Source organism: Mustela erminea, chromosome X (assembly GCF_009829155.1).
Source record: "Mustela erminea isolate mMusErm1 chromosome X, mMusErm1.Pri, whole genome shotgun sequence".
Classification (NCBI taxonomy): domain Eukaryota; kingdom Metazoa; phylum Chordata; class Mammalia; order Carnivora; family Mustelidae; genus Mustela; species Mustela erminea.
In genome coordinates, this window is record NC_045635.1 from 8,156,840 (window position 1) to 8,181,629 (window position 24,790).

Consider the following 24,790-nt stretch of genomic DNA (forward strand, 5'->3'; position numbering starts at 1 on the left):
GATGTCTTTGAACACCAAGTGGTTTCACACTCTTAAGGGACTTTCCTATTTATTTTCTTTTCATGGAGCTTAGGATAATAACCACTCTTGTCTTGTTCTTGTGGATTTCAGCCAAAAAGAGATGCTTCATTCACAGGGAGGAGCTTGCTGCCCTCACTGTGCCATTGCTCTTAGATTAGCACCTCTACTTTGATCCTGCATGTCCACACCTATCTCAATGCCAATGTTTTCTATACATTGAGATTACTATTGAACCATCCTTTTCTTGGGGTTGCGCTACTGTCCAATGAGCGCCCAGTGAGGGCAGTACTGCTAATGCCTGAACAACACGCCCACATCAACTAGAGCTTTGCTTTATCTTGGTGCAATTTTTGGAAAAAATTCAGAGTATTATTTTGCAAAAAAGAAAAAATAAACTTAAATTTTCATAAAAGGGTAATTAGAAAACAATATCTGTGCCATGAGACCCAGTTTTAGCTGAGAATGGGAACATCTGTTTGGGTAAAAAAAATACCTGTAAAAACTTTTGCTTGTTACTGAAAATCAAACCAATCGAACCAGTGTTGGTAGAATCGATGACTTCGGTAGACTTGGCGACAATCCTCCCTGGCTTCACTTCACCTCGTACAGAGTTAAAACTGGAGAAGACCACGGAGGGGAAAAAAAAAAAAAAACTGGAGAAGACCTGAAAATCCTACCATCTTTATTCCAGGAGAGGCCCAGAGAAATAAACTGAGCAGTGCCTCTCATCACATCCCCTCTGAGCTTCTGCTACTTTTCCTCTGTTCCTGTCTTCTTCTAGAAAGACAGCATATTTACATATTCCATTAGTGAAGGGTATGATTTGGGATGACAAAATACTAATTTAGTCTCATTTCCCCCTCTGACAGTTGTGACCTTGGAGTCCACTGAAATGAGGTGGATTCTGATAGCAAGTACATTAGCTTCCCATGACTGCCATCACAAATTACCGTAAATTCAGTGACATAACACAAATTTATCATACAGTTGTGGAGCTCAGAAGTCCAAAATGGGGTCAGCAGGACTTCTCTCCTTCTTTCTAGAGGCTCTAGGGGAGAATTTGTTTGCCTCTGCTCAGAGTTCCTTGACTTGTGGCCCTGCCTTACTCTGATCAGCTTCCCTCCTTCTACCTCCTTTTCTGCTTCTGATCCTCCTACCTCCATCTTTGAAAGACTCTTGTGGAGCACCTGGGTGCCTCAGTCAGTTGAGCATCCGAGTCTTGGTTTCCAATCAGGTTATGATCTCAGGGTCGTGGGATCGAACCCTGAATCTGGCTCTGCACTCAGCAGGGAGTCTTGCTGAAATTCTCTCTCCCTCTACCCCCAACCCACCCATGGACATGCTCTCTCTCTCCCTCAAATAAATAAATTAAAAAAAAAATACTTGTGACAACACTAGAGCCACCCAGATCATCCAAGATGATCTGTCCCAAGAGCCTTAACATAAGGACACTCACCAAGTATGATCTGCCATGCAAGGAACCACACTGACAGGTTCCAGGGATTAGGAGGCAGACATCTTTGGGGAGCCATTATTCTGCCCAGCACAGCAGTACTGGGTGTACCTGTCAGTGATGACACAGCTTCTATTAATGTCTTGGTGTTTAAGTAAAACGTTTTTACCATCTAACTTATTCAAGTCTATGTCTTCTTGCCATCATTATTAACGTCATTTCCTTGAGGGTAGAGACTCTTCCTTAGGCACCTTTGTGTCCTCTAATGTCAGAATTTCACGCATGGTAGTTGCTTGGTAATACTGATGCACCAAATTTGATTTTATCTCAGAGTATACTACGTTAGAGGATGATCCAGGTATAGGTCCCTGATATTTTCCTCCATAAAACATATGCACCATCTTCAAAATGTTATTTTATTTAAATTCAGCCAATTAACATATAGTACATTATTAGTTTCAAAGGTAGAGTTTAGTGATCCACCAGTTTCATATAACATCCAATGCTCATTACATCAAGTGCCCTCCCTAATGCCCATCACCCAGTTACCCCAGGCCCCCAGCCTCCTCCTCCTCAGGAACCCACAGTTTGTTCCCCATAGTTAAGAGTCTCTTATGGTTTGTCTCCCTCTCTCATTCTGTCTGATTTTACTTTTCCCTCCTTTCCCCTATGATCCTGTTTTGTTTCTTAAATTCTACATATGAATGAAATCACATGACAAATGTCTTTCCCTGACTGAACTAGAGGGTATTATGCTAAGCAAAATAAGTCAACTTCCAAAAACTTTGTAAGGGTTAGGGATAATAGCACATTTACAAAAGTACTATTTGTAGGTAAAGAATATGGCATAAAATACTTAATCTTCCAAGAAATTTTAATCTTCCTTATTAAGCTGCCTGAAATCTATAGTTCTTTTTCATTCTTGTGTATTTTCTCTATATTCTATATTTACTTTGAATAGTTGGCTCTAAATCATGAGTCAATCCTTTATATGTGGAAAGTTAACTGTTGCCTTCACATAATGAAACTTCTATAATGCTTTATGGTGATGATGATGTATCACTGAAACGTAATGTGAACTGAGCAGCTTCTATTTGTGATGTTTCCACGTTATCCATGTTACTCATTACCCCTTTAAGCATCTGCAGGTAAATAAAGCCTCGAAAGTAAGTAAAACCTTACAGGTAATTTAAAAAGGCCCCAAAGCATATGCAAAACAGATTTCTGAACAAACCACTGGTATTTAGAAAGCCAATGAGGAACTGTCATTATACTTGGGACACCATAATCTCACTTCTACTGTTTTGATAAAACTACACGCAGCAGTTACAAGACAGACTAGCCCCTAAATAAACAGTTACAAGACAGACTAGCACCTAGAGGAGCGACTGGCTGCTCAATGTTAGAAAGTCACGCTGACCATCATCTCCTTTAAGAACCCTTTCTGGTATGTTAAATATATATAAAATGTCCTCCCCTTTGTGTACAGAAATGCTCTTACTGACCCCTGTCACCAAGGGATCAGATGAGGGTAAGTGGTGGCACTGATTGACCATTGTCTTCTTGCTCCTTCCGATTTGCGAACAAAGATACAGATTTTTCAGTCATGAGCTAGGATCTACAGATAAGAACTGAAAAAAAAAAAAAAAGTATACCTGGCCCTACCTGATACCAAATACAGACCTTTAAATTCAATAACACCCTCACAAACTATAAAATAGAATATGAACACAGGGCGCCTAGGTGGCTCAGTGGGTTAAAGCCTCTGCCTTCAGCTCAGGTCATGATCCCAGGGTCCTGGAATCGAGCCCCGCATAGGGCTCTCTGCTCAGCAGGGAGCCTGTTTCCCCCTCTCTCTCTGCCTGCCTCTCTATCTACTTGTGATCTCTGTCCGTCAAATAAATAAATAAAATCTTTTTAAAAAATAGAATATGAACAAAGAGATGAAAATGTGCTCAAATTCCTCCGTTCGTGTATGCAACATGTGCACGTGTATGTTAACATGCACACACACATCTCACAAATCAATTTAAAAACTGAATTGATTAATTTACAGAATTCTATCAATTAATCTTTTTAAACGATCCAACTAAGAATGTTGGCAATGATGCTGAAACACAATACCATCTGTGAGAATATTTGTGCATATAAGTGAGCTTAGTAGCAGAGTCCTGTTCAAGCTGCTTCAGGGGTCTCCGGCTCTGGCATGACATTATTCAACATAACTCATGAATTTCCTGATGAACCCTTTCATTTTAGGAGACCAGACCAGGTTCTTGGGCTGTATATTACAATCTCCTGAGTGGAATTAGCCAGAGATCAATAAGTGCCATTTTGACAGCCAAGGACCCATCACAGGTACATTTTGCTTTCCATTAAATTAGAGGGAATTCTAAATGACTCATGGCCCTGCCTTCCTACAAACAAGGCTCAATTTTGAGGACAATGCAAACTAACGCAGCTTTTACTGCTACTAATCTCAGCCAGATTTCTTTTCTCCTTGGGATTCTTTAATTTCTGACCTGCGTTCCATTCTGGTTCATCTTCCATATAAACTAATAAATGGAGTCAGCTAAGTTGCTTAAGAAGGAACTTTGAGGGGCTCCTGGGTGGCTCAGTCAGTTAAGCTTCTGCCTTCGGCTCAGGTCATGATCCCAGGGTCCTGGGATCGAGCCCCAAGTCGGGGTCCCTGCTCAGTGGGGACTCTTCTTCTCCTTCTCCCCCTGCTCCTTTCCCCCTTGTCCTCTCTCTCAAATAAAAAAAAAATGTTTAGGGGCGCCTGGGTGGCTCAGTGGGTTAAGCCTCTGCCTTCGGCCCAGGTCATGATCCCAGGGTCCTGGGATCGAGCCCCACGTCGGGCTCTCTCCTTGGTGGGGAGCCTGCTTCTCCCTCTCTCTCTACCTGCCTCTCTGCCTACTTGTGACCTCTCTCTCTCTGTCAAATAAACAGGTAAAATCTTAAAAAAAAAATCTTTAAAAGAAAAAAGAATCTTTAAAGAATTTAAATTTAAATTTAAAAAATTAAAGAATTTAAAAATTCTTTAAATTTAAAGAATTTTTTTTAAATCTTTAAAAGAAAAAAAAAAGGAGCCTTGAATAGAAAGTTTGTGCCCTAATACAAGGCTAAACTTCTGAAGAGAGTAGCAATTGTGAATGACAAGAAGTAGGGTGGACAGCAGGACCTGGGGCCTCTCCAGAACCCCTGAAACTATACCATGTACACCACAACTTCCTAGAATGTAGTTATCAAAAGCTAGGCTGTTTTTATTTTTAATGTACGTCTAGGAAAATCCAGTAAGAAGTATTATTTCTTCTCTGACTTTCAGGGAGAAAAGGAAGATCAGCAATTTCATACATTTTTTAAAGTTCTGGAATTCTTTCCTTATTTCAACTACCATCCCTCATTCTCTCACTGGACCTTTTTTCTCTAAAAGAAAATGCTGTCTGAAAAGTGACTAGCTGGCATATGCAGACTCAAACATCTGGGTGCCAGACTGGAACAGATGTTTTTTATGGATCCTGTTCTATAGCCAGCTCCAGGCCAATTCATTTGAAGTGAATTGAGCAGAAGACTTGTGAGGAAAGGGGGTTGAGGAGGACACAAAAGTTCACAGCAGAGGTTAAAAGTCTTGGTCCTCTGTTTTCGTTTTCTGCTCAAATTTCTGTTGTTCTCCTGCCTCCCCTCCTTGCTGCTGTTTCTAGTTTTAGAGCACCACATTATAGCTTAGTGATAATGAACACTTCATTCTACAAATGATCGGTACTTTTTTAGACAAGTGTTTTCTATAGAACATTCTTACCTTATGAAGTTTTCCCTCCTGTTCACACTTCAGGGTACAATGATTTAGAACAGGGTTTCTCAAATTTGGCAGTGTTGACATCTGGGGCTGCCAACTCTGTTCATGGGCTGGCCTATGCACTGGAGGACATTCAGCAGCATCCCTGGCCTCTTCCCATTAGATGCCAGTCACACCGCCCACCTCCAAGATGGGACAACCAAAAGTGTCTCCAGACATCACCAAATATCCCCTGGCGGGGGTGGGGGGAGCAAAAAATTGATCCCAGTTGAGAACCTTTTTTTTTTTAAGATTTTATTTATTGAGGAGAGAGAGAGAAAGAGAGAGAACAAGTGGGGAGAGAGGCAGAGGGAGGGGTCCCAATGTGAGGCTCCATCCCAGGACCCTGGGATCATGACCTGAGCCGAAGGCAGACACTTAACCTACTGAGCCACCCAGGCACCCTGAGAACTGATGCTTTAAAGGAATATGTATTCCTTTAAATTCCTTTAAATATATATAAATGTATATTTAAAGTCTTGTGCTGCATCTGGATATTTTTATTCTTAAATTAGAACTAGTTTCATACCATTTTTAGTGTCCTTAACAGTCTTTCTAGCCTAACGAACACACGGCCCTTCCAATGTGAAGAGACTGTCACACAAAGTGTACATCCCCACCGATCTGGGCGCCCGTGTACGGGAGAACTGTGGTCCTCGTTGCCATCTCTCCCAGAGGCTCAGCCTTGCACACCAACCTAGGTCACAGTCACAACAGTAACATCTGGACCTCTTCCCCTGCTCTCTGAATGTAACCCCATCTTCTATCTATTTTCCATTCTGTCTCATTCTAAACTTTTTGTTTTGTTCTTTAGCCAGTTTCTCCTTTTTCCCAGGGTTCCATCAAGAATCCCTGCTGTCTTGGGTTTAAGCAGCCCATTAGATGGAACAGTATCAAAGGCTTTCTGAAAATTGAGATTATCCATGTTGTATGCATTACTGTTTTCCAATGTGTCTGTAAGCTGCTCCAAAGTATACAAAAGAGCCAGTGAAGTTAGATAGATAACATCTTTCTACATAAAACCCCCTCACTCGGTCTTAAGGCCAAAACACCCATCCGAAAGGAGAAAGATGCTTGTCGAATATGTTTTGAATGCGGTCCAAACATTTGGATGCTTGGCATCATGTCGACAGCCATCTGGAAGGCTGATAAAATTTTTCTTCTAGATAGTTTGGTGGTATGTAGCCAGAACTTCTGAGTCTTCTTGGAATACTAGCAACTGTGGCTGGTTCCGAGTTAACTAACAATTACTGAGCCCTTACCAAATATCACACATACAATAACTATTCCGTTCTCATGAACATCCTATAAGGTATGTCCTTTTGTTCCTGTTCAACAAGTAAGAGAAACAGGCCTCTAAAGGCTGAGGTCACAAAATAGGTGGCAGACTCGAATTTGAACTTGGGTATTCCTCTACAACACAAAGGAAAAGCACAGAGTCCCATGCCCAATATACAAGTTTGAATTCTCATTAAGTAACTCTTTGCCATCGCTACTCAAAATGTGATCCCTGGAGCAACAATGTCAGCAACATCTATGAACTTCTTAGAAATGCAGAATCAGGGGCTCTACTGCAGACCTACAGAATCGGAACCCGCAACTCAGCACGATCCCCAGCTCATTTCCACATACAATAAATCTTCAGGAAGTACTGCTCTTCAGCTCTCTGAGCATAGAAAGGCAGTCAGCTGGTTGGTCCCTAGGGTATGCCCCTTGGTAACAGCAGGGGCACTAGCTACTCAGTCTCTTCCTGTTGCCCCCTGCATACGTTCCTGCACAAGGGTACTCTTACATCCTCCTGGACATAGCATTCTTCCTCTCACATTCTGGGCTAGAAAAGAGCGAGAGGTTTCAACTCTTTCCGCGAGAGGTTTCAACTCTTTCCACCAAGGTTCTAATGGCAGGCTTGTTTCTTCCACCTCTTTCAATAATGCTCTAGTCACTTGCAATAAGATGCAGTTTTAAGGCAACAGAAGAGGGCTGGTCTGCAAGTATGTCATGTTTTCTTCTTTTCTTTTCAACTTCATTTTATTTCTTCTTATTTTTTTAATACTACCTATACCTAACGTGTGGCTCCAACTCACAACCCTGAGATCAAGAGTCATACGCTCTTCAAACTGACCCAGACAGGCACTTCCATTTTTTTTTAATTTTATAAAACTTTATAAAATGTATCCTATTAAGATGGGCTTGGATACTGTATTTTCTGGACCTGTGATACCAGCAGTGGTTAAGACCAGTAAATTTGTTAAATTCCTGGACCTATACTGTTGCTGCCTTCTGTGTGGTACAGCACGTATTTGTTTCCTGTTGTTACTGTAACAAATTACCAAACACTTAGTGGCTTGAAATAAGGCAAATGGGGGCACCTGGGGTGGCTCAGTCGTTAAGCGTCTGCCTTCAGCTCAGGTCATGATCCCAGGGTCCTAGGATCAAGCCCCGCATCAGGCTCCCTGCTCAGCAGGAGGCCTGCTTCTCCCTCTCCCACTCCCCCTGATTGTGTTCCCTCTCTTGCTGTGTTTCTCTCTGTCAAATAAATAAATAAAATCTTTAAAAGAAAAAAAAAAAAGAAAGAAGACCAATGTATTCTCTTACAATTCTGGAAGTCAAAAGTCCTAAATGAATTTTAAGGGGCTAAAATCAAAGACCCTTTGGCAATTTTTTTTGTAGGCTCCAGGGGAGAACCCATTTCCTTGCTTCTACCAGCTTCTAGAGGCCATCTGTATTCCTCCGCTGGCCCCTTTCTCCATCTTCAAAGTGCTCTGCTTCTTGTCTCTCTCTTATAATGATCCTTAGGATAACACTGGGTGCATCCATTCTGGTGTGCCCAAATCTGGAGGTCAAGGAAAGGATCTGACTGGACACTTGGGAGTACTGAAGACACAGAAAGCAAGTGAAGCGGTACTGGGTGACAGAACATGGCATAAGGCAATGACACTTACTCCTCTTGGAGAATCTAATGGACCCTACACATCTTTGAGAAAAATTAAAATTAATATACTACTTCACAAGCAATTGCAGGGTTTAAGGGCTCTACAAGGATTCCTGAACATTAGGTTAGGAACCCCTGGGGTATAGTCATCTAGCATAATTATTCAGTTGGATCCTTTCTTCACACCTCTCACCAAAACACATTCTGATGGATCAAAGATTTGATCATCACAAAAGAAAACACGAAAGAGTTTTTAAATTACTATCAAGGTGATAAAGGTCTTTCTAAACATAAGACAAAAATCTCCAACCCGTGAAAGAAAAGACTAATAAATTCAATCACATAGGAAGATAAGTGTGTATCCTATGTGGAAATTAAACCATAAGCAAAATCACAAGACAAATGACAAAATGTCAATATTTGCAACTCACATCAAAGACAAAGAGCTAATTTTCTCAGTATTAAATACATTTTTAACTTGATAAAACTTAAATAATTAGATATAAAGAGTTCACAGAAATTGATTAAAAAGCATTTTAATATCTGAAAAGATACTCAGTTTCATAATAAAGAAATGCATTTTCAAATATTAAATTGTAAAATATCAAGAAGACAGAATACAGTCTCGGTGAAGGTACAGACAGAATATTATACAGATACCGCTACCGGCAATCCAGTATCTACGACCTCTAGCTCAAGGCTTATCAAAGGGAAGCATGCACCCAAATCACTTGCAGATCTTATGAAAATGCATATTATGGTTCAGGGCCTTAAGGATTAGGTCTGAGATTTGTATTTCTAACCAGGTCCCAGGTAAGGGCAACACTGCTGGTCCACAGATCACACTCTGTTATAAAACCTAGTGATTTGGTAACACTTTGAAAATTTTTCTCTTAAACCAACAATACAACCTCCAGGAATTTATCCTACTTACTTTCCCGCATATGTAGGAAAGGAGCGTGCACACAGAAATGCCTTGTGAAACTGGGTATAATCACAAAAAACAGCAAACAACATAAATGTCATTCTAAGTGTGCTAGCACAGAACTTTCCCCACTCTTTCTTCGTTCCTACTTTGCATCTGCTGGGTGTGAAGAAACTAAACACTGCACTTCCCAGACTCTCGTGCAGCTAGGATCTGGGACATGATTTAGATATGATCAATGAGCTGTTTTTATGTGACACTGAAAATCAAAATGGGACATCTTCCGCACACTGTGGAGTCTGGAAAGGAAAGTCTGACAAGACATGAGAATCTGCGGCAGCGGGACTCCGCTCACCCCAGGGTCTCCTCGCTAGCTCCGGGAGTGAGCGGCTCAGCTGTGACGACAGCCACAGCCGTGATGGCAGCCAGAGCCGTTGCCTGACTTGGTCACCACACCAAGTGTGGTGTGACCTTTAAACCATCGGCTCGGTGCTCACCCTCGAATTTAATTCCTGACTCGCTTCCAGTGAGCTTTCAAGCACCGGATCTTCTGTAGTCAGTCCCATTCCACTTGAAATGATCTCGAGCGTCGCCCTGGGCTTCTGCACGGAAGCGCGACTACAGCAGCGCGCAGGACTCAGCTGGAGGACCGGGATGAGACGTCTCACCAGTTTGGTGTTTGAGGGAGTGACAACTCCATTACCATACTGGCTCTTACCAGCCCACTGTACAAATCACCCTACTTCGCTGAAATACCATTCAAAGGCAAAAGGAACACGGAATGCCAAATGAAGAAAAACGTTTGTAAATACCAAGTACAACACCACAGTCAGTTGTCAAATTGAGGAACAGCATAGACGTTTTTCCTTGCCATTTTATGTTTATACTTTAGCCAGATTCCTTTTCTACCTCCTCCTTTCTAGTCTAATTTTATACCAAGACATGTAAATAGTGGTGGTTGTTATCATTTAGTCCTTGGGTTCGAGGATATAAAAGTTCCAATATGACTAATATTGAGAGTATTAAAATCGCCCAGGGATGCATTTTGCAACTGATGGAACTGGTTCTCTGTTTTATGGAGGAAGGGTGAATATATTTTCACTTGCATAAGGTATGATTACTTTATATAAGGCACGACCATGTTGCTGCAATTTAGGGACAGGTGGAAGGCTGGCTGTTTATGCCAAACGGCCAAAAGGGTGGACAGTGTTGACGCATCCGCCCTTGGTACCCATTTCCACTCCCCCTTTCTATTTTATTTAGGTTCTGCTCTGAGTCGCTCTTAGACAATAAGAAAGTGAATCAAGGCTGGAAAGCGTCCAAGTAAAAGTGAGACAAGGGCCATCTCTCTGACACTGTGCAGGTTACGGACAGAGGCATGAGCAGATGCGGCTGCTGGCCTCCATGTTCCAGGGAATACCCTCCAGCTCCATGGCTATGAGACAGCAGTGATACTTGTGGCTACGGCAACAGCAGCTTCTGGAGCTCTGTGCCATGGCTATGGTTGTGAAACTTGGAAATCAGCATTCCAGCAGCAATGGCCATGACTTTGACTCCTTTGCCCCTTTCAATTACTTCGTTATCATCTAAATCCCTTTACTGAACGTCATTTATGCCAGAAATAGGGTGAATTTCTACTTTCTACATTAAATTCTGGCTGATACAAGGAGGCTAGTTAAATTAATTATGGTATATCCATATGTTGGCACACTCTACATCTACCCAAAAAAATATGCAGCTCTGTGTGTTCATATATGGAACAGGCTACATGATATAATACTAAACAACTGTCTTAGTCCATTTGGACTGCTATAACAATACCATAAACTAGATAGCTTTAAAACAATAGAAATTTGTTTCTCACAGTTCTGGGAGCTGGAAGTCCAAGATCAGGACACAGCAACACAATATTAGCAGGGGATTTTAACACCCTATTTGCATTAATAGATAGATCATTCAAAGAGAAATGTCAGTAAGAAAACATCAGCCTTGTGGTGCCTGGGTGGCTCAGTGGGTTAAGCCTCTGCCTTCAGCTCAGATCATGATCCCAGGGTCCTAGGATCAAACCCCACATCGAGCTCCCTGCTCAGCAAGGAGCCTCCATCTCCCTCTCCCTCTGCCTGCCTCTCTGCCTGCTTGTGTTCTCTCTCTGTCAAACAAATAAATAAGACCTTTAAAAAAGAAAAAAGAAAAAAATATCAACCTTAAACAACATATTAGACCAGATGGACTTAATAGATATATACACAACATTCCACCCAAAAGCAGCAAATGCATATGGAACATTCCCCAGGATGGATCACATGTTAGGCCACAAAGCAAGTCTCAATAAAGTCAAGAAGACTGAAATGCTATCAAGCACCTTTCCCAACAACAATAGTATGAAACTAGAAATCAATTACAAGGAAAAAAAACTGGAAAAACTATAAAAACATGAAGATTATACATGTTACTAAAAAACACTGGCTAATAGAAGAAATCAATAAATATGAAGAGACTAAAACAGAAATACAACATACCAAAATCTATGGAATGCAGCAAAAGCAGTTCTAAGAGGGAAATTCAGAGCCATACAGGCTTACCTCAAGACACAAGAGAACGCTCTAACAATTTAACTTTGTACCTAAAGGAGCTATTTAAAAAAAAAAAAATGAAATGCAGGGTGCCTAGGTGGCTCAGTCGGCCAAGCATCTGATTTTAGCTCGGGTCATGATCTCAGGGTCCTGGGATCTATCCCCACATCAGGCTGCAAGCACAGCAGGGAGTCTGTTTCTCCCTCTCTCCCTGCCCCACCCCTTGCTAATGCACGTTCTTTCTCTCTCTCAAATAAATAAAATCCTTTTTTAAAAGGATTTTATTTATTTGACAGAGAGAGACAGTGAGAGAGGGAACACAAGCAGGGGGAATGGGAGAGGGAGAAGCAGGTTTCCCACAAAGAAGTGAGCCTGATACCGGGCTCAATCCCAGGACCCTGGGATCACAACCTGAGCCAAAAGCAGACGCTTAAGAACTCAGCCACCCAGGTGCCCAATAAAATCTTTTTTTTTTAAAGATTTTATTTATTTTATTTGACAGATAGAGATCACAAGTAGGCAGAGAGGCAGGCAGAGAGAGAGGGAGGAGGAAGCAGGCTCCCTGCTGAGCAGAGAGCCCGATGCGGGGCTTGATCCCAGGACCCTAGGATCATGACCTGAGCCAAAGGCAGAGGCTTTAATCCACTGAGCCACCCAGGCGCCCCTAAAATCTTTTTTTTTAAAATGAAGCCCAAAGTTAATAGAAGGAAGGAAATAATGAAGATCAGAGTAGAAATAAATGATATAGAGACTAAAAACACAATTTAAAAAGGTCAGTAGAACTAAGGGCTTGTTTTTTGAACAGATAGAAATTGACAAGCCTTTAGCTAGATACAAGAAAAAAAAGAGGACTCAAATATATAGAATCAGAAATGATAGAAAACTTACAACTGATACCACAGAAGTACAAAGGATCATAGGAGACTACCATGAGCAATTGTACACCAACAAATTGGACAACCTAGAAGAAATGAGTACATTCCTATCAATCTATAATCTTCCAAGACTGAATGATGAAGAAATAGAAGATATGAATAGGCCAATTACTAGTAAGGAAATTAAATCAGTAATCAAAAATCTCCCAACACAGAAAAGCCCAGAACCAGATGGTTTCACCGGAGAATTCTACAAGACATTTAAACAAGAATTATGGCTAATCTTTCTCAAACTCTTCTGAAAAACTGAAAAGCAGGGAAAGCTTCCAAACTCATTTTATGAGGCCAGCATTACTCTGATATCAAAACTGGAAAAGAATATCACAAAAATCAAATTATAAGTCAATATCCCTGATGAACATAGATGTAAAAATTCTCAAAAAAAATTAGAGAACCTAATTCAACAATACATTAAAAAGCTCATCCACTATGATCAAGTGGTATTTATTCCAGGGATGCAAGGATGGTTCAACAACTACAAAATCAATCAACACGACATACCACATTAATAAAAGATAAAAATCATATGGTGATCTCAATAGATTCAGAAAAACTATTTGACAAAATTTAACATACATTTATTATAAAAATTCTCAACAAAATGGGTACAGAGGGAACATACCTCAACATAATGAAGGCCATATGAAAAACCTACAGCTAATATCATACTCAATGGTGAAAGGCTGAAAGCTTTTCCTCAAAGATCAAGGATGCCTACTATCCCCACTTTTATTCAACATAGTACTGGATGTCCTAGCCACAGCAATTAGCCAAAAGATAGAAATAAAAAGCATACGACTTGGAAAGGAAGAAGTAAAACTGTCACTATTTGCAGATGATATAATAATATATATGGAAAACCCTAAAGACTCCACCAAAAAACTGTTAGAAAAGTCAGTAAAGTTGCAGGATACAAAATTAACACACAAAAACCTGTTGCATTTCTATATACTAATAAACAGAAAGAGAAACTGAGAAAACAATCCCAATTATAAATGCATCAAAAAGAATAAAATACTTAGAAGTAAATTAGGTAAAAGACCTATATGCCAAAAACTATAAGACCCTGATGAAAGAAACTGAAGAAAATGCAAACACCTTGCCTTGGGTGTCACATCCAAAAGAACATTAGTAAGGCTGATGTCAAGGAGCTTACCACCTATTTTTTCCAGGAGTTTTATGGTATTGTTGAATTAGATATTCTGTGTTCATGGTCTGGAAGAATATTGTTAAAATGTCCATAGTAGCCAAAGCAATCTACAGAATCCATGCAACCCTATCAAAATTCCGATGATATTTTTCACAGAGCTAAAACAACTTTAAAGTCTGTATGGAACCACAAAAGACCCCGAACAGCCAAAACAATCTTGAGAAAGAACAAACCTGGAGGTATCATGCTCCCTAATTTCAAACATACTACAAAGCTCTAGTAATCAAAACAGCATGATATTGGCATAAAAAGCATACACATCGATCTATGGAACATAACAGAGAGCCCAGTAATAAATCCACACATATCTGGTCGATTAATTCACTACAAAGGTGGCAAGAATATGTAATGGGGTGAGCCACCCTGGTGGCTCAGTGGGCTAAGCTTCTGCCTTCGGCTCAGGTCATGATCTCAGAGTCCTGGGATTGAGCCCCGCATTGGCCTCTCTGCTCAGCAGGGAGCCTGCTTCCCCTCTCTGTCTCTGCCTGCCTCTCTGCCTACTTGTGACCTGTCAAATAAATAAATAAAATCTTAAAAAAAAAAAAAAGAATATGTAATGGGGAGGGTGCCTGGCTGGCTCAGTCAGTAGAGCATGCAACTCTTGATCTCAGGATTGTGAGTTCAAGCCCCACCTTGGGCATGGAGCCTACTTTTTAAAAAAAGAATATTCAATGGGTAAAGAGCAGTCTCTTCAATAAGTGGTGGTGGGTGGTTCAGTCAGTTAAGCATCTGCCTTCAGTTCAGTTCATGATCCCAGGGTCCTAGGATTGAGCCTCACGTCAGGCTCCCTGTTCAGTGGGGGGTCCACTTCTCCCTCTGCACCTTCCCCTGGCTCATGTTCGTTCTCTCTCTCTCTCAAATAATAAAATCTTAAAAAAAAATAAGTGGTGGTGGGAAAACTGAACCACTATATTACATCAACTACAAAAAGTAATTCAAAATGGATTAGAGTTGAATGTAAGAACTGAAACCATAAAACTCCTAGAAAAATATAGGTGGTAAGCACCTTGACATCAGCCTTACTAATGTTCTTTTGGATGTGACACCCAAGGCAAGGAAAATGGAAGCAAAAATAAATGGGACCATATCCAACTGTACAACTGCACAGCAAAAGAAACCATCAACAAATCAAAAAGGGAAGCTACTGAATGAGAGAAGATATTTGCAAATAACATAACAGATAAGGGGTTAAAATCCAAAATATTCATGTTGAACTCATACAACTCAATAACAACCAAAAAAATCTGATTTGAAAAAAATGGGCAGAGGATTTGAATATTATTTTTACAAGAAAAACATACAGATGACCAACAGGCACATAAAATAATGCTCAACATCACAAATCATCAGGGAAATTGCAAATCAAAACCACAATGAGAGGGTTACCTGGCTGGCTCAGTCAGAAGAACATGCTACTCTTGATCTCAGGATTGTGAGTTCAAGCCTCACGTTGGGTGTAGAGATTATTTTAAAAGAATAAATAAATACACTTTAAAAAAAAAAGAAATGAGGGCACCTCGGTGGCTCAGTCTAAAGTTAAGCATCTGCCTTTGGCTCAGGTCATGATCCCAGGGTCCTGTGATTGAGTTCCTTGTCAGGGTCCCCACTCAGAGGACAGTGTGCTTCTCCTTCTGCCCCTCTCCCTGCTTGTGCATGCATTCTCTGTCTCTCTCACGTGTGTGGCTCTTTCTCTCTCTTGCAAAAATAAATTTTAAAAATCTTAAAGAAATGAGAGGAAATTTTAAAACAAAACAAAACCACAGTGAGAATCACCTTACACCTGTCAGAATGGCTAGACTCAAGAAGATAAGAAATAAAAAGCATTGGAGAGAATGTAGACAAAAAGGAACCCTAATGCACTGTTGGTGGGAATGCAAGTTAGTGCAGCCACCATCAAAAACAGTATGGAGTGTCCCCCAAAAATCGAAATGGGACCACCATATGATCCAGCAATTCCACTACTGGGTATCTGAAGAAAGCAAAACACTAATTCGGAAAGATACATGCAACCCTACATTCACTCCAGCCTTATTTACAATATTTATTTACAATAGCCACTATATGGAAACCACCTGTGTCCATAGATGAATAGATAAAGATGTGGCATATATACACAATGTAATATTAACCAGCCATAAAAAGAATGAGATCTTGCCATTTGCAACATGTATGGATCTTAAGGGTATTATACTAAGTGAAATAAGTCAGAGAAAGACAAATAGTGTATGATTTAACTTATATATGGAACCTAAAAAAAACAAAATTCAACCTCATAGATACAGGGAACAGATTGGTGTGGTTGCCAGAGGGGCTGGGGGATGGGAAAAGGTTAAGGGGATTAAAAAGTACAATCTTATAGTCATATAATAAATAAGTCATGGGGGTGTAAGGTAGGACATGGGAAATACAGTCAATAATATTGTATTAACTTTGTGACAGATGCTAACTAGGTTTATCATGGTGACCATTTCATAATTTACACAATGTTGCATCGGTATGCTGTACACCTCAACTATGTCAATTACAGCTCAATAAATTTTTTAAAAGCACAACACACAATAATACTGCATATAACACTATACAGCATCATGTTTGTGTGTCTGTATATGCATAGAATGACTCTGTAAAGACACACAAGAAATCCATAATGGAGGTTCCCCTAGAAAGAGAACTCAGGTGGCTAGGAGTAGAAAGCCAAGTAGTCTTCATTCATCACCTTTGTACCCTTGGGATTTTGTACCAACTAAATATATTATACACACACACACACACACACACACACACAGAGTTTAGGGAAGGAAGAAAGAAATTTGAAAGGGGTAGGGTAAAAAGAAAAGAAGGCATGGAAGAAAACCCTAAGGAACACCAACAGACAAAGGAAGAGAAGCAGAGACAGAAAGCTGAGGAGTGTGAGAAAGCTTGGAGAACAGGCAAGAATGGTGACACAAAAGCAAAGGCAGTAGAGCATTTAAGGAAAACAAGAGTCATCAACTGGGCCAAATACTGTGAGAGGACCAATAAGAGCGAAATTGAAAAACTGAATTGTCACTTGGTATAGGAACAAGGTAATCAGAGGTCTTGGTGAAAGAAATTTTAATGGAATGCACACTCCATCCCCCTCAAGAACACCAAGAGGTCACTGGATTCAAAGAGACACAAGTATCCTTTTTTCCAAAGTTGTATTGCTTGTTGAAATGCTGAGTCAATTCAGAAGAACTCTAAAGATTGAAATCATTTTGGAGAACCCTACATACTGCTAATGCATACACACTAATAAATGTCTCTTACTAAAAGTCCATATATTTCTTGCTAAGTGAAATGAAGTCACTTAAGCAAAGCAGTCATTCAGTTGAGCTTTAGAACACACCCCACTAACATACCTTCCTAGGACATAGCTGGGTTATCCAGTAAGATCTGGCCTCTTATCTCCAAACTACAATCCTAGTCCTTTACTACTGTCTTCATAAAGTCTTTAAGAGGTTGATGATCGCTACTAATCTGTAGGGTAACGTGGATGGCTACTTTTACTTCGCATAGGGAAAATGAGATTCAAAGGATTAAAGTGTTCTCAAGACTAAAAAAAAGGGTCATTAGGAGGAAATGGTGTCATGGGTTGTGAGATTTTTTTTCTTTCTTCCACTAAGTTAATGTTAAAGTCCACTACTTTCATTTGTCTTCCAGAATAAATAGATAGCTCAGAGTAATTTGTTAACCATATTTTTTTGTCTCTTGGATTTTGAAATCTCATATAAACAATGTTGATGAGGACATCTGGGGGGCTCAGTCGGTTAAGTGTCCAACTCTTGATTTCAGCTCAGGTCATGATCTTGGGGTCGTGACACTGAGCCCCACATCGTGCTCTACACTCAGCATGGAGCCTGCTTAAGATTCTCTCTCCCTCTCCCACAGCCAACCCCCGCTGGCACGCTCTCAATAAATAAATAAAGTAATTAAAAGCAATATTGATAAAAGGGTGGCTGGCTGGCGTGGTCAGTGCAGTGTGCAACTCTTGATCCTAGGGTAGTGGGTTCACAAGTATCATGTTGGGTGTAGAGATTACCTTAAAATAAAATCTTTCTTAAAAATTTAAAAAAAAACAGTGCTGATATGGATATTCAGTGGTGCAGACAGCATAAAGTTTAAATTATATATTAGCTGAAAAAACATATATGTAATATATATTTCATTCCATATATTTCATTCCTCAGTTATGAAAGAACTTAAAAGTCACAATACTATACACTCTATCATTTTCATGCTCCTTTTTGAAGGTCTATTGGTCTCAAGTCTGTAAGAGACCAATCTGCAAAATAACCAGTTCTCATTAAAAAATCGCCTAGAAAATGTTATTAAACTAATAAAATGAATTAATATGTAGGTCTAGTTGAAATGACAGAGTTTAAACAGTGAGTAAAGAATGCATGACTTGTCCCAAGTGCTATTTTACAACATCAGTTTATGATAATCCTAAAAACTTTTTTAAACACTGTTAGATGAAAATTTTTAAAGATTTCCAAAAAAGGGAAGTTTGATAACACAAATCTATTTGGGCAGAGACACAGTCTTTATAGGGAATCTAGGAGCTTTCTGTTTATAAAAGGAATCCAGTATTATTTGTATTTTTTCCTTTGGGATGTAAACAAAAAGTGGTAGAAAAGATTCAATATAGTAAACTGCAAAATTATCACAATTAATCATCCATCTCAGTAAGAAAGCCCGAAGATGTTTATAAGACAGGTGATTTAGATCAGCCATAATCCAACATGAGGATTTAGGAAATGCAGTGAGCTGATATGACATACTTGACCACATTTTTCTGTTGTCAGCTGTGGTTAAAAAGGCTACCCTGGGCATGAAGCAACTCTCAAAGCTCCCTGATGTGCAGGCTCCAAGCAAAGCAGGCTTCGCTCACATCCAAACCTCTGCACACGCTTTTCCCGTGCAGCTCCACAACCGCTTCCTTTCCAGTTCTTCTGGGTCTTTCAGCACAGTATCTCCCTCCACCCGCAGAAAACCCTTCCCGGACCTTCACACATGAAACTGCTTGCTTCTCGATGCAACTTTAGTGCTCTGTGCGTGCTTTATCGTTAGATTTTTTTTCTTTGCTGAGGTTGTAAATTTGTCCATGAGTCAAATCCCTCGTCTCCTGAGGCCAGGAACAAGCACTGGAGTTGTTACCTCCTCAAACTCTCTTAGGGCAGACTACTTTTGGGGGGACGCCTAGATAGCTCAGTATGTCAACCGTCAGCCTTCGGCTCAGGTCATGATCCTGGGGTCCTAGGATGGAGCCCCACATTGGGCTCTGTGCTCAGCAGGGAGTCTGCTTCGCCCTAAGCCTGCTACTGTAAGGGCCTATTTAGCCAGAGCGACCCCACCTTGGTTGAACAGCCATTTTGCTGTTTATGCAGTAAAACTTAAACTGCCCCCCCCCAACTGACTTAAAAGTACATCCGGGAAACCAGTCCCAGGTAACAAAGCCCAAATACAAGGGTGGGTCAGGTCAGGTGGAGATAACAGCGGGAATAAAGGGATGAGTCTGGTCAAGTGGAGACATCCAATCAGTAGAGCGTGCATACTGTCTCCCTAGCTACCAAGGAGTGTGGGCCCTGACCTTTGGGCGTCCATTCTGACCAAGACGATAGGCTAGTTCAAATAGCTACTATGGGGTGAATTATAATTCAATTGGCCACCCGTGTGTGACCTAGCATGACTGTGCAGCTTTCTCTGTGTGTTGCAACCTCACTGGCCACATGTGTGTGGTCAGGCTCAACCACATGGCCTTTGCTCTATAAAAGTTAGTCTGTGAGGCAGGGAGGGGTCGCCTTCTCTGTAAGGGGTGGCCCTGACCAGTTGGTTTGATTCTCAATGCTTGGCAAGAAATAAAGCTTTGCTTGACCTTCACTTTGTATCAGTCTCACTCCTTTGACCATGGACCCATTATTGGGGGACCCAACACTACCCTCCCTGCTTGTGCGCTCTCTGACAAATAAAGAAAATCTTAAAAAAAATTTTTTTGGATGACTTAATGATCAACATGACCACAATGCACAATCATCTCTTCACTACTCGTGTTGCTTCTCAGCCACATTACAGATTCACTACGACATCAACTTTTCTCCTTGATGTAAAAGTACCGCTGGGTAAAAAGGGTACATGTCTCTTTAGGACTCTCGATTTCTGAACTGCGCCCACTGTAAACTTCTGCGTGTTCATTTCAGTATTAGAGCAGGAAATGCACGTCCCGTTTCACACATCTTTCATGAGTTTTCCTGCCCATACGTTCCTACTGAAAAGGAAAGTCCTGAAAACAGTGTTCCTGTCGACCTCTGGGGGTCACATCTGACAGGCGGGAGGGTGGGGGAGGAGGAGAAATAGGACCAGAGGAACACAAACAATTCTACTTTCCAGGCACACTCTTCTAAGTACTTTCTAATACGTTCTCATTTAAGCTTTGCAGCAACCCTAGGAGTTAAGAATCAGATAGGAATCTCTTAACCGCCACATGTGGAAATTGAAATGTGAGTGCACACTTGTGTGCTGCCTCTCTGTGCCTCTTACAACAGAACCCAGCAGAGGCGACCCAGGGCGCTGACCAGGCTGTGTTCCTCACCCGCAGTTCGGGGCATTTACAAAGCATTCACCTCACAATAATCTGTAAGCTATATGTTTAGGCTGTATGCAGTGTTTGTATGAACGTAACACTTCGCAATTAAAAAAGAAGTCTGAACGAGGAAAGGAAGGAAGGGGGCGGAGATGGAGAAAGCAAGCCACAGGGAGGGGGCGGGAAAGGAAGGGCATGACAAAGGAAGCATTATGTAACTGTTAGCTCTTATTGTTTAAAGACAACTCCCTATGCTTTTGGATGCATTTTTGAGAGCAGGAACAAAATATTCATCAGTAAGATATATCCAGTGAAGTGTCGTGACCACACATGCCTAAGTAGCTCTCTTTTTTTGAGGGGGTTCTACTTTTGTGAAAAACAGCACGGCATTTCAATTTTTATTCCTGTTAAATCTTTTTTATTGTAAAAGATTAGAGACAAAGTTAAAGAGAATATAATATCTGCATACTTACTACACAGCTTTATCAATTATTTACCTTGTATCCTGTCTCAGTTATTTTTAAGTAAAATATAATTAGTTCTACAATTATGCAAGTGGAACACCCCCTCCCCAACGTGTACCTCTTTCCTCCTCCTGTTTGTCTTCCTTCTTACGGGCAATCATCATCATGATCATTGTTTATTGTTTCTGTGCATTTTTATTTATTTTTTTAAAAAGATTTTACTTATTTATTTGACAGACAGAGATTACAAGTAGGCAGAGAGGCAGGCAGAGAGAGAGAGGAGGAAGCAGTCTCCCCGCTGAGCACAGAGCCCGATGCAGGGCTTGATCCCAGGACCCTGGGATCATGACCTGAGCCGAAGGCAGAGGCTTTAAACCACGGAGCCACCCAGGTGCCCCGGTTTCTGTGCATTTTTATACAGATAGCATAGATCATAGACACTACTGTTTTGTGTGTTTTTTAAAAGATTTTAGATTTTATTTATCTGAGAGAGAGAGAACACAAGCAGGGGGAGGGCCAGAGGGAGGGGGAAAAGCAGGCTCCCCACTAAGCAGGGAGCCCAAGGAAGGGCTCAATCCCAGGACTCCCAGATCATGACCTAAGCCAAAGGCAGAGGCTTAACTGACTGAGCCCCCCAGGCACTCCTGTTTTGCATGTTTTTTAAAATTATGTTTCACAGGGGCTCCTGGGTGATTCAGTGGGTTAAGCCTCTGCCTTCAGCTCAGGTCATGATCTCAGGGTCCTGGGATGGAGTTCTGCATTGATCTCTCTACTCAGCGAGGAGCCTGCTTCCCCCTTTCTGCTCACTTGTGATCTCTGTCAAATAAACAAAATCTTTTTAAAAAATTATGTTTCACAGCTTTAATACAATGGTTCTGTTATTTTATTTGCTGTATAGTGTTCTATTGTATGAACATGACACATATTTCATCCAGTCTCCATCTGTCCTATATTTAGATCATTTTCATAATTTTTTGCAATAAGCAATACTACAAAGAACATTCTTACTTGTCTCCTGTTAGATAAGGTTAAGAATTTTTCTAGATATCTTCCTAAAAATGGAATTGGTGAATCAAAGTATAGTGCATCCTCAACTTTACCATCTCTGGCCAAATTGTTCTCCAAACTGGGCTTGCTCATTTGCACTCCCACTAACAGCATATAAGAATTTTCCCCAACCAGTATCTTTGCCGGAACTTCGCATTATCTAGCCTTTACATGTTTGCCAATTTGAGAACATGAAATTGGTATTGTTGTTTGAAGACCTATTTCCCTAAACACTGAAGAGGTTATACATGTTTTCAAATGCTTCTGTCATTATAATTTTCTCCCATGGTGACTGCCTATTTATTGTTGGCTATTTTTCTTTTAGGTCATTAATCTTGAACTTACTAATTCCTAAGCATTCTGTAAAAATTATTCTCTGACATCTTCTTCCTCTCATGTAAGCCAATTCTTTAGGTAATTTTTTTTTAAAGATTTTATTTATTTATTTGAGAGAGAGGGAGGGAGGGAGCACAAGTGGGGGAGGGGCAGAGGGAGAAGCAGACTCCTTTCTTGCTGAGCAGAGAGCCCGAGGAAGGGCTCATCCCAGGACCCTGAGATCATAACCTGAGCTGAAGGCAGGTGCTTAAATGACTGAGCCACCAGGTACCCTAGTAACTTTTTTAATTGACATATACACACAGAAATGTACACAAATCAGAAGTACACAGGTCAGTACATTTTCACAAAGGTTACCAGTGGCCACATCACAAAACAGGACATTCCCAGCACCCAGAGTATCCTCGTTTGTTCCTTCTCACAAGGGCATAGCCTATCTCAATTCTTAATATTATGCATTATTTTTGCCTGGTTTTGAACTTTATGTAAATAGAATAACCCAGTATTTACTGCCTAGTACGTGGCTTCTTCCATTCAATAATATTAAGAGATTCATCTGCGTTTGTTCTGATATATTGTGTTCTGTTGTATTTATATAATTTATGTAGCCAGCCTACAGTTGATGGCTATTTGGACAGTGGACAGCCTTGGAACTACTGCAAAGTACTCCCATGAGCATTCTTGTACTTACCTTTTGGGAAACTTACCCACACCTTTCTGCAGGGCACCTAGCTAGAATACAACAGCTGGGTCATGGGGTATTTTATGTTCCACTTTAGTAAAGCCTCCCAAACAATTTTCTTTTTTTTTTTAAGATTTTATTTATTTATTTGTCAGAGAGAGTGGGAGAGAGCGAGCACAGGCGGACAGAATGGCAGGCAGAGGCAGAGGGAGAAGCAGGCTCCCTGCCGAGCAAGGAGCCCGATGCGGGTCTCGATCCCAGGACGCTGGGATCATGACCTGAGCCGAAGGCAGCTGCTCAACCAACTGAGCCACCCAGGCGTCCCCCAAACAATTTTCAAAAAGCGTTGTTTCAATGCATACTCCCATCCGCAGGGTATGAGAGCTCCAGTTATTTCATGGCCTCGCCAAAACTTGGTATTATTGGGTTTTTTTTCCATTTAAGGCATTTTGGTGCGCATGAAATGATATCTTCACAATGTACATCTCCCTGCTGAAGTCCATCACTTTTCAAATATCCTCTCCCACACTGTGACTTCTGACTTGCTTTTTCACTTTTTATGCTGCCCTTTGATGAACAGAAGTTCTTAATTTCAATGAGTACAGTTTCTTTTTAATTAGTGCTTTTAGGCACCAATAATTTGATACCTCCAAAATTATGAAGACATTCTCCTACCCTTTCTTCTAAATGTTTTATGGTTTTTACCATTCACATATACAGCTACAATCCATCTGAGATTGACTTTTGCATATGGTTGGGTTAGCGGGTCAAGATGCCTTTTTCATATGGACATGGAGTTGACTCAGCATCATCCCTCCTTGCCCAACCACACTGAAACAACCCCTTGTTCATAATTCAAGTGAAATGTGTCTATTTCTGGACTCTCTTCTGTTCAATTTGTCTTTCTATTCTTATGCTAATACCACAGTATCTTAAATGCTACAGCTTATAATACGTCATGACATCTGATGATATCTTTTAAGTCCTCTCAGTTTGCTCTGTTCTTCAAAGTATTCTTTTTTTTTAAGATTTTATTTATTTATTTGACAGAGAGATCACAAGTAGGCAGAGAAGCAGGCAGAGAGAGTGGGGAAAGCAGGCTCCCTGCTGAGCAGAGAGCCGGATGCGGGGCTCGATCCCAGGACCCTGAGACCATGATCTGAACCGAAGGCAGAGGCTTAACCCACTAAACCACCCAAACGCCCCTCTTCAAAGTATTCTTGACAATTGCTGGACCTTCGCATTTCCATACAAAATTTAGAATTTCCTGGTCAATTGTTAAAAACTGCCAGGATTGCACTGTATTAATGAATCTATAGGTCAGTTTGGGGAGAACTAGTATCATGGACTCTCCCAATCCATAAACATGAGCTATTCCTCCATTTACTTAGGTCTTTTTAATTTCTCTCAGCAATGATGCACTTTTTGTACCTTTTATCAAATTTATTCTAGGTATCTGACATTTTTGATGCTACTATAAATGGTATTTCAAATTTCATTTTCTACTTGCTTATTGCGGGCATACAGAAATACAACTATCTCTATGCAACAACCTTGCTAAATGTACTTACTAATTCTTATAGTTTACCTAGAGATAGAGCTTTGGGTTTTTTTTTTTACATAGACAATGATGTCATTTGAGAATAATGATAATTTCACTTCTTGCCCTTGAGTCATTTGCCCTTCACATTTATTTTCCTTCTTGCTCTGGTTAGGACCTCAGTATTGACTAAGACTGAGGTATAGTGGGCATCCTTGTCTCATTCCCCAATCTCA

General features: G+C 40.7%; 1 long non-coding RNA gene and 1 other non-coding gene across 2 annotated transcripts; one reads left to right on the forward strand and one right to left on the reverse strand.

The window, feature by feature from the left end:
* The first annotated feature begins 253 nt into the window (after positions 1-253).
* LOC116583848 lies at positions 254-379 on the forward strand. The gene has a single exon (XR_004282944.1). It is a non-coding gene; the product is annotated as a U4atac minor spliceosomal RNA (small nuclear RNA).
* Positions 380-11,452: 11,073 nt separating this feature from the next.
* LOC116582596 lies at positions 11,453-23,865 on the reverse strand. Its single transcript, XR_004282469.1, has 3 exons — positions 23,853-23,865; positions 17,135-17,140; positions 11,453-11,517 (listed from the first exon to the last, which is right to left on the reverse strand). It is a non-coding gene; the product is annotated as an uncharacterized LOC116582596 (long non-coding RNA).
* Positions 23,866-24,790: the final 925 nt, after the last annotated feature.